The 10,210-nt window shown below is 48.0% G+C and overlaps 1 protein-coding gene across 1 annotated transcript in view; it reads right to left on the reverse strand.

The window, feature by feature from the left end:
* Nucleotides 1–10,210, reverse strand: part of RGMA (repulsive guidance molecule BMP co-receptor a) — a 44,783-nt gene that overhangs the window by 33,794 nt on the left and 779 nt on the right. The gene's annotated exons all lie outside the window — the stretch shown is intronic.

A 10,210-nucleotide genomic window follows, 5' to 3' on the forward strand; every position in this document is an offset into this window, starting at 1 on the left:
AGCAGATTTTATTTGCTCTTGGGCATGGCTTTAAATGGATGTGATCAGACCAGTCACATTGTTTGGCTCCCACAGAAAACACATTCTTCCTATTTATTTACTGTGCTTCTGTTTTACTCCTTCAATAAGCATTCACGGAGCACTGAGTACTCAGCTCTGAGTGGGGGCTTTGGGGGTTCTCAGGATGCGGGCAGACGGTCCCGGCTCCCTCCTGGCAGCCCAGGTAAGTTGTCAGATGTAGAGACAAATGATTTCCGCACCTTGTGCTCAGTACTCTGGGGTGGGCATTCATGTGTCTTGGGAGACCCGCATTTACTCCCCTTTGTCGTTACTGCAAATCAACTTCTGCAAAACTGGTAAGTCTCTCAGAGTTGGGGGTAATGAGGAGTTTATTTTATTTTTATTTTTTTTTAAAAGATTTATTTATTTATTTATTTGACAGAGGGAGATCACAAGCAGGCAGAGAGGCAGGCAGAGAGAGAGGAGGAAGCAGGCTCCCTGCTGAGCAGAGAGCCCAATGCGGGGCTCGATCCCAGGACCCTGAGATCATGACCTGAGCCGAAGGCAGCGGCTTAACCCACTGAGCCACCCAGGCGCCCCGAGTTTATTTTATTTTAAAGATTTTATTTATTTATTTGACAGAGATCACAAGTAGGCAGAGAGGCAGGCAGAGAGAGGAGAAGGGAAGCAGGCTCCCTGCTGAGCAGAGAACCCGATGCGGGGCTCCATCCCAGGATCCTGGGATCATGACCTGAGCCGAAGGCAGAGGCTTTAACCCACTGAGCCATCCAGGCGCCCCTGATGAGGAGTTTATACTGGTAACTTCTTTAACAAATGGGACCACCGACGGTGAAGACCACCAACGGTGAAGACTGGTGACATCTACATTCCCTTAGCCTCATGCTGTCTGGAATACCTTCCTTCCAATTTTCACCTGTTGGGACACTACTTCAGACGGCCCCTGGGTTAGCATTCCCGGTCGTGAATCTGCTTTCAGGAACAGAGGCTGGAGACTTTCAGAGCCTGGTGGCCCAGCTGGGCTTGGGACATTGATATGGAACATCCTCTCCCCCCATGGTAGACATGGACATTTTCAATGTGCCCGGAAGATATGAAAGGGATTTTGCAAAAAAAGAAAATGCTGGAAGAACAATTTTTCTGGGCTTTCCGTTTCCTTCAGTCCAACATCAAGTTTATTTAAAAAAACAAAACAAAATTGAAAGAACAATATTGGCACATGTTAAAAAAAAATCAACTTCCTGTCAAATGAAATTAGGTGACTCTCCCTGGAGGCAGTAACTCTTAGCTGTTTCATGTGCATCTTTCTAGATATCTCCACGGGCATATAAACACATATAGAAGAGCAATCAGTCTAGCTCATTAGCTATCATTTCACCCAAAATGATTAGCAATCTTCTGACTGTTCCCTCCCAGTAGGTATTTCCTATTTTATTTTTCCTTTCAGTTAAACATTCCTGGGAACTCTTCCATCATGGAATGGGCTGAGCAGTCAGAGAAGACCTGAGCTCACCAGCCAAAGGGGATTTGCAGATGTACAGACAGACAGACTTCATCCTTTGCTCTCTCTGGACTCCCATTCCTGTTTAAAGATGCTTGTTTTGTCCCCTCTCATTTGGAATCCAGACAGCTCACGGTTGCCCCCACTAACCCTGCAGAATGTAGGAACCTTCCCGAGGTCCCCCCGCTGGCTGGGTGGCAGAGCGGGGCACTGGTGACTCCTGGTTGTTCTGCCACCTCTGATGAGCTCCCCAACTCCTTCCCAGGCACAGAGATGCCAGGTCTCCCCTGTGCCTCTACTGATCCTCCAAAAGGAGTGAGTGTCCTCCCCTGCCACCTACCCAGGCTGGGTTGGAGCCTTCCTGATCACTTGCTAACACTTTCTGGGATCGCGTGCCCGTGGTATTTGGCAATGAGCACCCCCTTCCTCCTTTTCTCACCTCTCCTTCCTGACTTCTGAGTTTCACTGTAAACTCTTGGAGGCGCCAACGCTTTTTCTTTTGATGCTTCTCGCATCTCTCCCTATGGAGATGAGATGATGATATGGAGATGACAAACTAGTGGATAATTGAAGTTTTGTATATGAAAGTCTTCCCTCCCTCACTTTCCTCTTGACCCCCAGCACTGGGAGGCCAGCGCACACCTACCGTCTGGTCTACAGCTTGCAAATTCTTCTGCCTATAAAGCCAGTATGAACAGGACAGCATTTGTGTCGTGCTTAGCTGTCAGCGTGGAGACTGAGACTTTCTAGACACTGCGGTGGATCTGGGGAAAGACAGAGACCGAGGATTCGGGGAAGCTCTGCCTCAAGCTGGGAGGCCCCTTGCATGGTCTGTCCTGTCTCTGGATTGTCAGCTTTGCAGTCTGCAGAATCATGGCCTGGCTGCCCCCCGAGGGGTCTGCCAGCTCCCTGCTCTAGCGTCTCTAGGGACCCAGTGAACCGTGCTGGCTCTGTAAGTCATCAGCCTTGCCCACACCTGACTCCAAGGAGCCATTCTGGGGCCTCATCTGTAACATTGCTGGGCTCCCCAAGTAAAAATGTGGCCAAGCAAGGAGGAAATGGTGCTTGAAGAGTGACATTTTTATGTTTGAGTGTCACCATGAAATTCTTCAGCAATAATCCCCAGCAATACCCGTATATCTGAAACCTCAAAAATAGTTAGTAACCTCTTTTTTTTTTTTTTTAAAGGTTTATTTATTTTATTTGAGAGCAAGCCAGCGAGCAAATGGGATAGGGGCAGAGGGAGAGAGAACCTTAAGCAGACTCCTGACTGAGCACAGAGCCCCCTGTGGGGCTTGATCCCACAACCCTGAGATCATGACCTAAGCCAGAACCAAGAGTCAGACACTTAACCGACTGAGCCACCCAGGTGCCCCAATCACCTCATGTTTTAAAGAAACGTTTGGGTACCCATACCAAGACACACCAGGTTCCTGTAATGGAGAACAGACCACCCAGTGTTTACTTCTCCCCATTCCAGTAAGTACTGGGGAGAAGCAGCAGCTTGGAACCATTTATCCACCAAATGGCAACTGTTTGAACGGACAGTGAGTCTGTCTCTCTCTTTCTCTCAACCAGCAGAAGCCTGGGGGATTTGGATTAATGAACAATTTGGTGCCAAGCACAAATACCATAGACATTTAGCAATAGAAACAGATAACCAAGTTATTCATCAAATTGAAAACTGTTTAGAATGGCTAATGCAAAGCTGAAATAAAGAAGATCACTGGCTCATGGGAGGCGGGGAAAAGAGCCAAAGCAGAAACACGAGCAAATGTGTCCCTTTATGTGACAACCTCCTTCCCCCACATTGTTTTCTTTTTTACGTTTGTTGGAGGCTTCACTTTGATACGAGAGAGACAACACAGCAGGCAGGCTGACAATGTGTGGTCTGAATACCGGTTCCTTAAATCTCAGTGATCTCATCTGTGAAGTGGGGATATGCTTTGCTCCCTCCGAGGGTTACTGGGGAGATTAGATGAGTTAACATGATACAGACCACTGAGAACAGATGCTTGGCATAGAGTGAGTGTTGGTAAGTAACTGACCATGTCAGTTTTATATCACGGACAAGAACCATTCTTTAGATTAGAACAGAGTCTCAATTGTGCACCCGATTCTGCCTTTGTCTATGTGGAAACTGCGGGGAGATCTGCAGAATTCCCCGAGGATGCGTGGATATCCTTGATTACTGGGTGGGTTCTAAGTGCATTGCTGGTAACATTCAAGTTCTGTTGAGCGACCACAATACAGCAGTTTCCCACATAACTACAGAGTTGTCCCAACTGTGTCGTGGAAACCGCTGCCTTCATTTCATGAGTGAGGACACAGAGACACTGGGAGATTAAGTGACTTGTCCAACGTCACTAAGAAGATCAGAGCAGGGAGAGCCTCAGACCCTGGCCAAGGGATGCCAAGTTCAGTGTTCCCCACCCCAAATTACAGCTGCTTCCCGGCTTTTTCACCTGGGGTTTACTTTTTTCCCTGTTTGTCCAATAATATGCTCCATTTGTATAACAGTGGGTTATGTGTTAGAAATGAGAATATGGGTGTGGGGGTGCCTGGCTGACTCCATTGGTAGAGCATGTGACTCTTGATCTATGGGCTGTGAGTTCAAGCCCCACACTGGAGTGGAGCCTACCTTAAAAAACAAACAAAAAGGGGCGCCTGGGTGGCTCAGTGGGTTAAGCTGCTGCCTTCGGCTCAGGTCATGATCCCAGGTCCTGGGTTCGAGCCCCACATCGGGTTTTCTGCTCAGCAGGGAGCCTGCTTCCTCCTCTCTCTCTCTGCCTGCCTCTCTGCCTACTTGTGATTTCTCTCTGTCAAATAAATAAATAAAATCTTTAAAAAAACAAACAAACAAACAAAAAAAAATGCAAGAAATGAGAATATGTTTAGAGATATGCTGCTTTCCAGAAATAAATTAAAAAGCTTAAAATATTTTAAGAAAAGAACAACTTCCCTGAACGATCTACCCCAGCCCCTTAAAGACTTAGAGAGTTGAAATAGTTTCAGAACTCCTTTTCTTTCTTTGGGATACTAAATGGTATTTTTAGGTCAAGTTTTCACAGAGCGTTTACTTGGATGCAGCCTCTGACTGGCAAGGTAAATATGACTCAAGATGTTTAGTAAACCTATCTAGAATATCAATTCGTTATATTCCCTTCAGACCACAAGCCATCCCCACCTTATCTCAAATTCTAAGCCGGGTGGGATTCTGCCCCTAGAGGCTGGTCAATGACCTGGAAAGGGAAGGCTTGGGTGCCATCTTGGCTTGGGTTTCCCTTGTCCTCGTTGACTCTTGGCCGAGGCTCAGGGGAGGCGACATATTTCTAACTAGGCCTGTGGAGGTCTGTGGAATCTGCCAATAGCGTCCATTTGCTCATAAAGAAATCATACACTTGGGAGTTTAGGGATCTCAGCAGAGAAAAATAAAAGCAAGCTAAAACCCTCACAGCGGAGAAAATGGTGGCATCTCGCTTTTTCTTACCATATGCTCTTGAGATACTTAAAGATACAAAGCCCACCATGCTTCCCGATAGGAAGGTAAGCATTTTGAAATCAGTATTCTGAAAGGTGAATATCAGACTGTTTTAGCTGCACCAAAGGGTGTGAGACAACATAAATGAATGTCCCACAAATCCATTGTTCTGGCGCAAAATGAGGTGCCCACCTTAGCAGGGAGGGGTTCTTAGCAGGTGTGGACCTGCGAGGGGGTGCCATCGTGAACCTCACAGTGTCTCCAGGTGAGCCTGATCTCTAAGCTCTACATTTCTCGTTGCTTTGCCTCTCTTGCATAAATGGAAGCCCATCTGAGAAAATGCAATGGTGTTACAAAATCTATTATTTATACTCTAGCTCTTTCTATACTGGATATTAAATTAAATGGAAATGAAAGTGTATTATACACCCAGATTTCCAAACAAACATGAATTCTTACTGTTTCCAAAGAACCAGTTGTTGTGAGGAAACCCTGCCATGTTTATGATTATGAGAATGAGGTATGCATTTCCATGTGCTCTTCTGTTACAAAATCGGTCAAATTAAGTGGAGCCCAGGGTGCTGGGTGGGGAGCCATAGTTCAAGGGTGGACCACAGAAACTGAAATGGAGAAGTTTATCATTCACAAATCCTAGAGGATGAGCAGGGCACACCTGGAGGGGCCAGGTGGGGCGGGGTCAGTGGAGGCAGCAGAGAGAGGCAGGACCAGGGCTCAAGCCTCTATTAGGGTGCATGGGTACAGCATTGGAGGGTTTCTGTGCTAAAGCTAGATTGGTCCATTCAAACCAAAAGAGTGGGCTTTTGGTGAACCCCAGGGGGATCTTTTTCCAAGGGGTGCATCAAGGGACAGCTCTGGGAGGTGGGGGAGACTGTTTATCACAAAGGCCATTGAGGAAAGCCATTAGGACTTACATCTGCTTGGGACTTGGTAGCTGCTGTCCAGGGCATGCATTCACATGGGGGACGGGTGGGGGGAGGATATGACCAGTCTAAGACCTCCCCCTCCACACACACATACAGGCAACGTGGCCAAACAAAACGTTTGCCGAGGCAGCAACACCACAGAGTGGCTTCAACTCTCAGGGGTCCAAGGGATGTACTATGACAGCGGTCTGTTCTCTAGGACGCCAGGGTCAGAAGCTGAAAATGCACCCTGGCAGTGAATTTCCAAGTCACTTTTGCCCAGCAGACGTTTTTTCTGAGCTACCGCCAGCAGCGGGTAACCAGCAACATCTTATGGTTGCAGAAGAGGTTCTGACTTTGAGAGGGGAGGAAACTTTGTGGCAGCACCTAGAACAATGAGGTAGCCTGGTGTTTAATATTTTATTTATTCATTTGACAGAGAGAGAGATCACAAGTAGGCAGAAAGGCAGGCAGAGAGAGAGGGAGGAAGCAGGTTCCCCGCCGAGCAGAGAACCTGATTCGGGGCTCGATCCCAGGACCCTGAGACCATGACCCAAGCCGAAGGCAAAGGCTTTAATCCACTGAGCCACCCAGGTGCCCCAGTAGCCTAGTTTTTAAAGAGCCTAACAGCTGGGAAGAGACACAGCAGGGCACAGATGAGGGAAACGCATACAAGACTACCAGGAGACTGAACTCTGAAGTTGAGTGTCTGCGCTGTGGCCACCAGGGCTGATGACACAAATGTTTAGGGGGCCAGAGGGGTGACTCTTGGTGTGCTTTTGCGTGTTTCCACCTAAGCTCCTTTCAGAGTCATCCATCAAGAGAAAAGTCTTCACCAGCCTAAAGAGGACGAAAAACCGTGTGCGTCCATCTTCAGAACAGTGTATGAAGAATAAAGGGATGATACCGAGGCTCTTCTTGGGGACTCGGCCAGAATATCTCTGCTCCCAAGGGCAGAAGAGATGAGCGTTATCAGGACCCAGGACAAACTGTTGCCGTCAGCCAGGAAAGCTGCTGCAGAGACCTTGAGAAGCAGAGTCCCCGGAGATGGAAAAATAAAACATAAGTAACAGCCATGAGGGATGGTAAGCACTAAACAGGGTCTCAAAGATACAGATCAGTAAGTTTTAGGGCATTTGTAGTCACATCTGCTAATCTCTGCTCTGCCCTGTGGAGGCTGCAGAACCTATAGGAACTGGCCGTGATTCATCAGATAGCTGACAGATTCTTTTGTTTTTAAGTTTTCAAGATTTTTCAGACTCTGCCAAATTTAGTATCTTTTTTTTTTTTTTTTTACAGCAAGAGAGGGAACACAAGCAGGGGGAGTGGGAGAGGGAGGAGAAGGCCTCCCGCTGGGCAGGGAGCCCAATGTGGCTCCATCCCAGGATCCTGGGATCATGACCCGAGCCGAGGCAGAAGCTTAACAGTTGAGCCACCCGGGTGCCCCAAATCTAGTATCTTGATTCCAGAAAGTTCCTCATCTTGTAGTGTTACTTTAAACAAACAACTGAAAAACCAGAAGTAAACTCAACCGGTTGCTCTGTTATTTTTTCCTGCATCCACGGTGTTTGCTACGTTTTAATTCTTCACTTTAGTAATCTGGATATAATAATGTTAAAAGTCAAGTTAGTACAAAGGGCATTTTTATATTCATCAAGTAGCAGTGACTTGAAATTTTTTAAATGAGGCTACACGAAATATTTGCATTTACTTTGTTGCTACACGAAATATTTGCATTTACTTTGTTACAAAGTTGTTGCCCAAGTTGCAAAATGTCTTCTTCTTACCGCCCTTAGAATTAGAAAAATTTCACCTGTCAGCACGCATTCTTCCCTCCTGACCTAATACGATGCTGCATTTTCTATTCCTAGGGTCACACCTGGCTGAGAAACGGGGCATCCTTTTAAAAGATGTTTATTTGTCACCAAGGAAACGGACTTCTGCCTGACTTTGGATGCACGCACACTTGGGTAAGTGCAGTCCTTGGGTTTTCCACGGCCCCGTTCATTGCTCCTTCGTAGCTCTGTTGGTCTGAAAGGAAGGGAGGCTGACACGGGACTTATCGTTCGGTCAAAATAAGAAAAGCAGGAGTCTGTCCTTTGAATGGGGCTGGATACCAGACAGGTGGGAGAGCCTGGAGCCTCCCATTTTCAGGGTAAATTTATGTCAAGTCTGTCGCATGAATAAACAATGGATGTTGTTTGAAAAGCAAAGCCATTGTCCTTGAAGAGCCACAGAAACACAGCAAACGCTTAGAAGTTATTTGAACTTCGGGATATTGTAAGTCAAGTTATAGAACAGGGATCTTTCTGGAGGGGTGCCTTTCCATTTCACAGAACCAACGGATTCAAACGAGCCTGCGCTGGTTTCTGATAATCCCAGTTTGTTGATGCTCTGTTTCACTTGGGTTTATCCCCGTCTCTTTCCCTGGATGGCAGACTTCTCAAGAGATTGGTGACCAGACCTCCTAAGGCGTGACTGAATTTGGGGGCCGCGCTTGGTAGAAGCCAGTGCTTGGATTTAATTCACTTGGTAGCACCGTTGAAAGTGAAAAGGCACTTTCAACTCGCAGAACCTGGGCTCTACCCATCTGGACCTCAGTTTCTTTAGGGAAATGGAAATGCCAGCCCCTGTTCTGGTGAGCATCAGTGCGATGGTGGCTTGAAAAACTTCCTGTCCCAATGTCAGGGATGCTCAGTACCTGTTCATTTTATTTTGCATCTCATCTAAGAATTCCTGTATTTGGCCCCACGTTGGGTGGCCGAAGGGCCAAGTCAAAGGTCCTATAGGACCTATAGGACCTCCTATTATAATAGGAGCCCCTCCCCGCTCTGTTCTGCGTTACCATGCACACTAAGGGAACAGCAGTCATGCCTTGTAAGGGGTTTCTTAGCAAAGGTCAGAGAAGCCCTCCTTGAATAAGAGGCCAGGTTACCGTAAGATCCTTTTGGTCACAAAGCTGGTTATTAAATAAACACCTGCAAAGGGAGAGACAGCATGGGGGGGGGCAGATATGCCCCCCCCCCCCATTCCACATGTCTATTTGGAATATAAGCACCTGTCTGTTACCTGGGAAAGAAAAGGTAAGAGCAGGGCTATTGCGAAAAGGGATCTGGGACCTTCCTCCCCAGCACCACAGGGAAGAGGATTTCGACACGGCAAGGGTCTTCACCATATGGGGACCACCATGCTGCTCTCCAAGGAACCAAGGTATCCTTTAGAACAGGGAGAACTCAGCTCATTGCTAATATCATCCCGCCTGGAAGGTGGCAGCACAAACCAGCCACAGAGAATGTGGAGCCCGCCTGGTGTGTGGGTGCCCCACCCAGAGCCTTTGTCCGCGGGGCTTGTCACCCAGCAAAGTCAGCCCAGTGGTTCACTGGAGACCATATCCCTTATAAAGGGGGCTTGCTTCTCACCTTCTGTGGCAGTGGAACATCAGGAAACCCTTTGCGTTGTGTTTTTAAAAATGCCATTTTTGGTATGCTATCCCTTCCCTGCACAGATCGCCAGGTGGCCCTTTCCCACTGTCCTTCAGTTGCCCTTCCCACCAATCTCTTCCCTAGGGGTCATGGCTCAAGATCCGCCCCCAAAATCCCCCTCTATGATGCACTGGAGAAGAGAGCAAAGTCCGTGCATCTTGTCTTTTTTTTTTTTTTTCTTCCCCTTTCTTCTGAAATAGATGCCACTTAGTGGCAGGTAATGTTTTATGTTTTTGTGGGCGGACCCTCCAGCCAGATGGGAGGTGACGGATATCCTCGAGGTGACAGCCTGCCCCGCAGGACAAGCTGTAATTCTGTCCCTTGAGCTTGGCGTGCTGAGTTGGGGGTCGGGGAGGCTCTCGCTTAACCCGACTCTAGATCGGCGGGTAACTACTCTTCCCGGGAGGGCTCCTCTGGCCTCCCTACCTGGCGCTGGAGTCTCCTACTTTTGAGAACACCCAACTTCATCGCCTAAAAGGAACGCGCAGCTGGCCAGTTCCGCTAGGTGGCGCGACTTCCCCTGCTCCGCTCCCCAGACGCGCGACTTAGAAAAGAAATACAATCCAACGCCTCCCGAAACCACACCACAGAATAGCGACTCGCAGGCTCCCATTAAAAATCTCAATCTGGGGGAATTGATTCTGCCTCCGAGCAAATCTAATGCAATTACACTAACAGGATGCAATCAGGAATTGCAACCGAGCGTCCCTTACCCACCCCCGTCGGCCCTCCCCCTAAATACACCTGTACCCCTGCTTCAGCGAGTTCCCTGGCCTGAGCCACCGCTCCAGCCGGGCGCGGAACA

This window comes from Lutra lutra, chromosome 7 (genome assembly GCF_902655055.1).
Source record: "Lutra lutra chromosome 7, mLutLut1.2, whole genome shotgun sequence".
Lineage (NCBI taxonomy): Eukaryota > Metazoa > Chordata > Mammalia > Carnivora > Mustelidae > Lutra > Lutra lutra.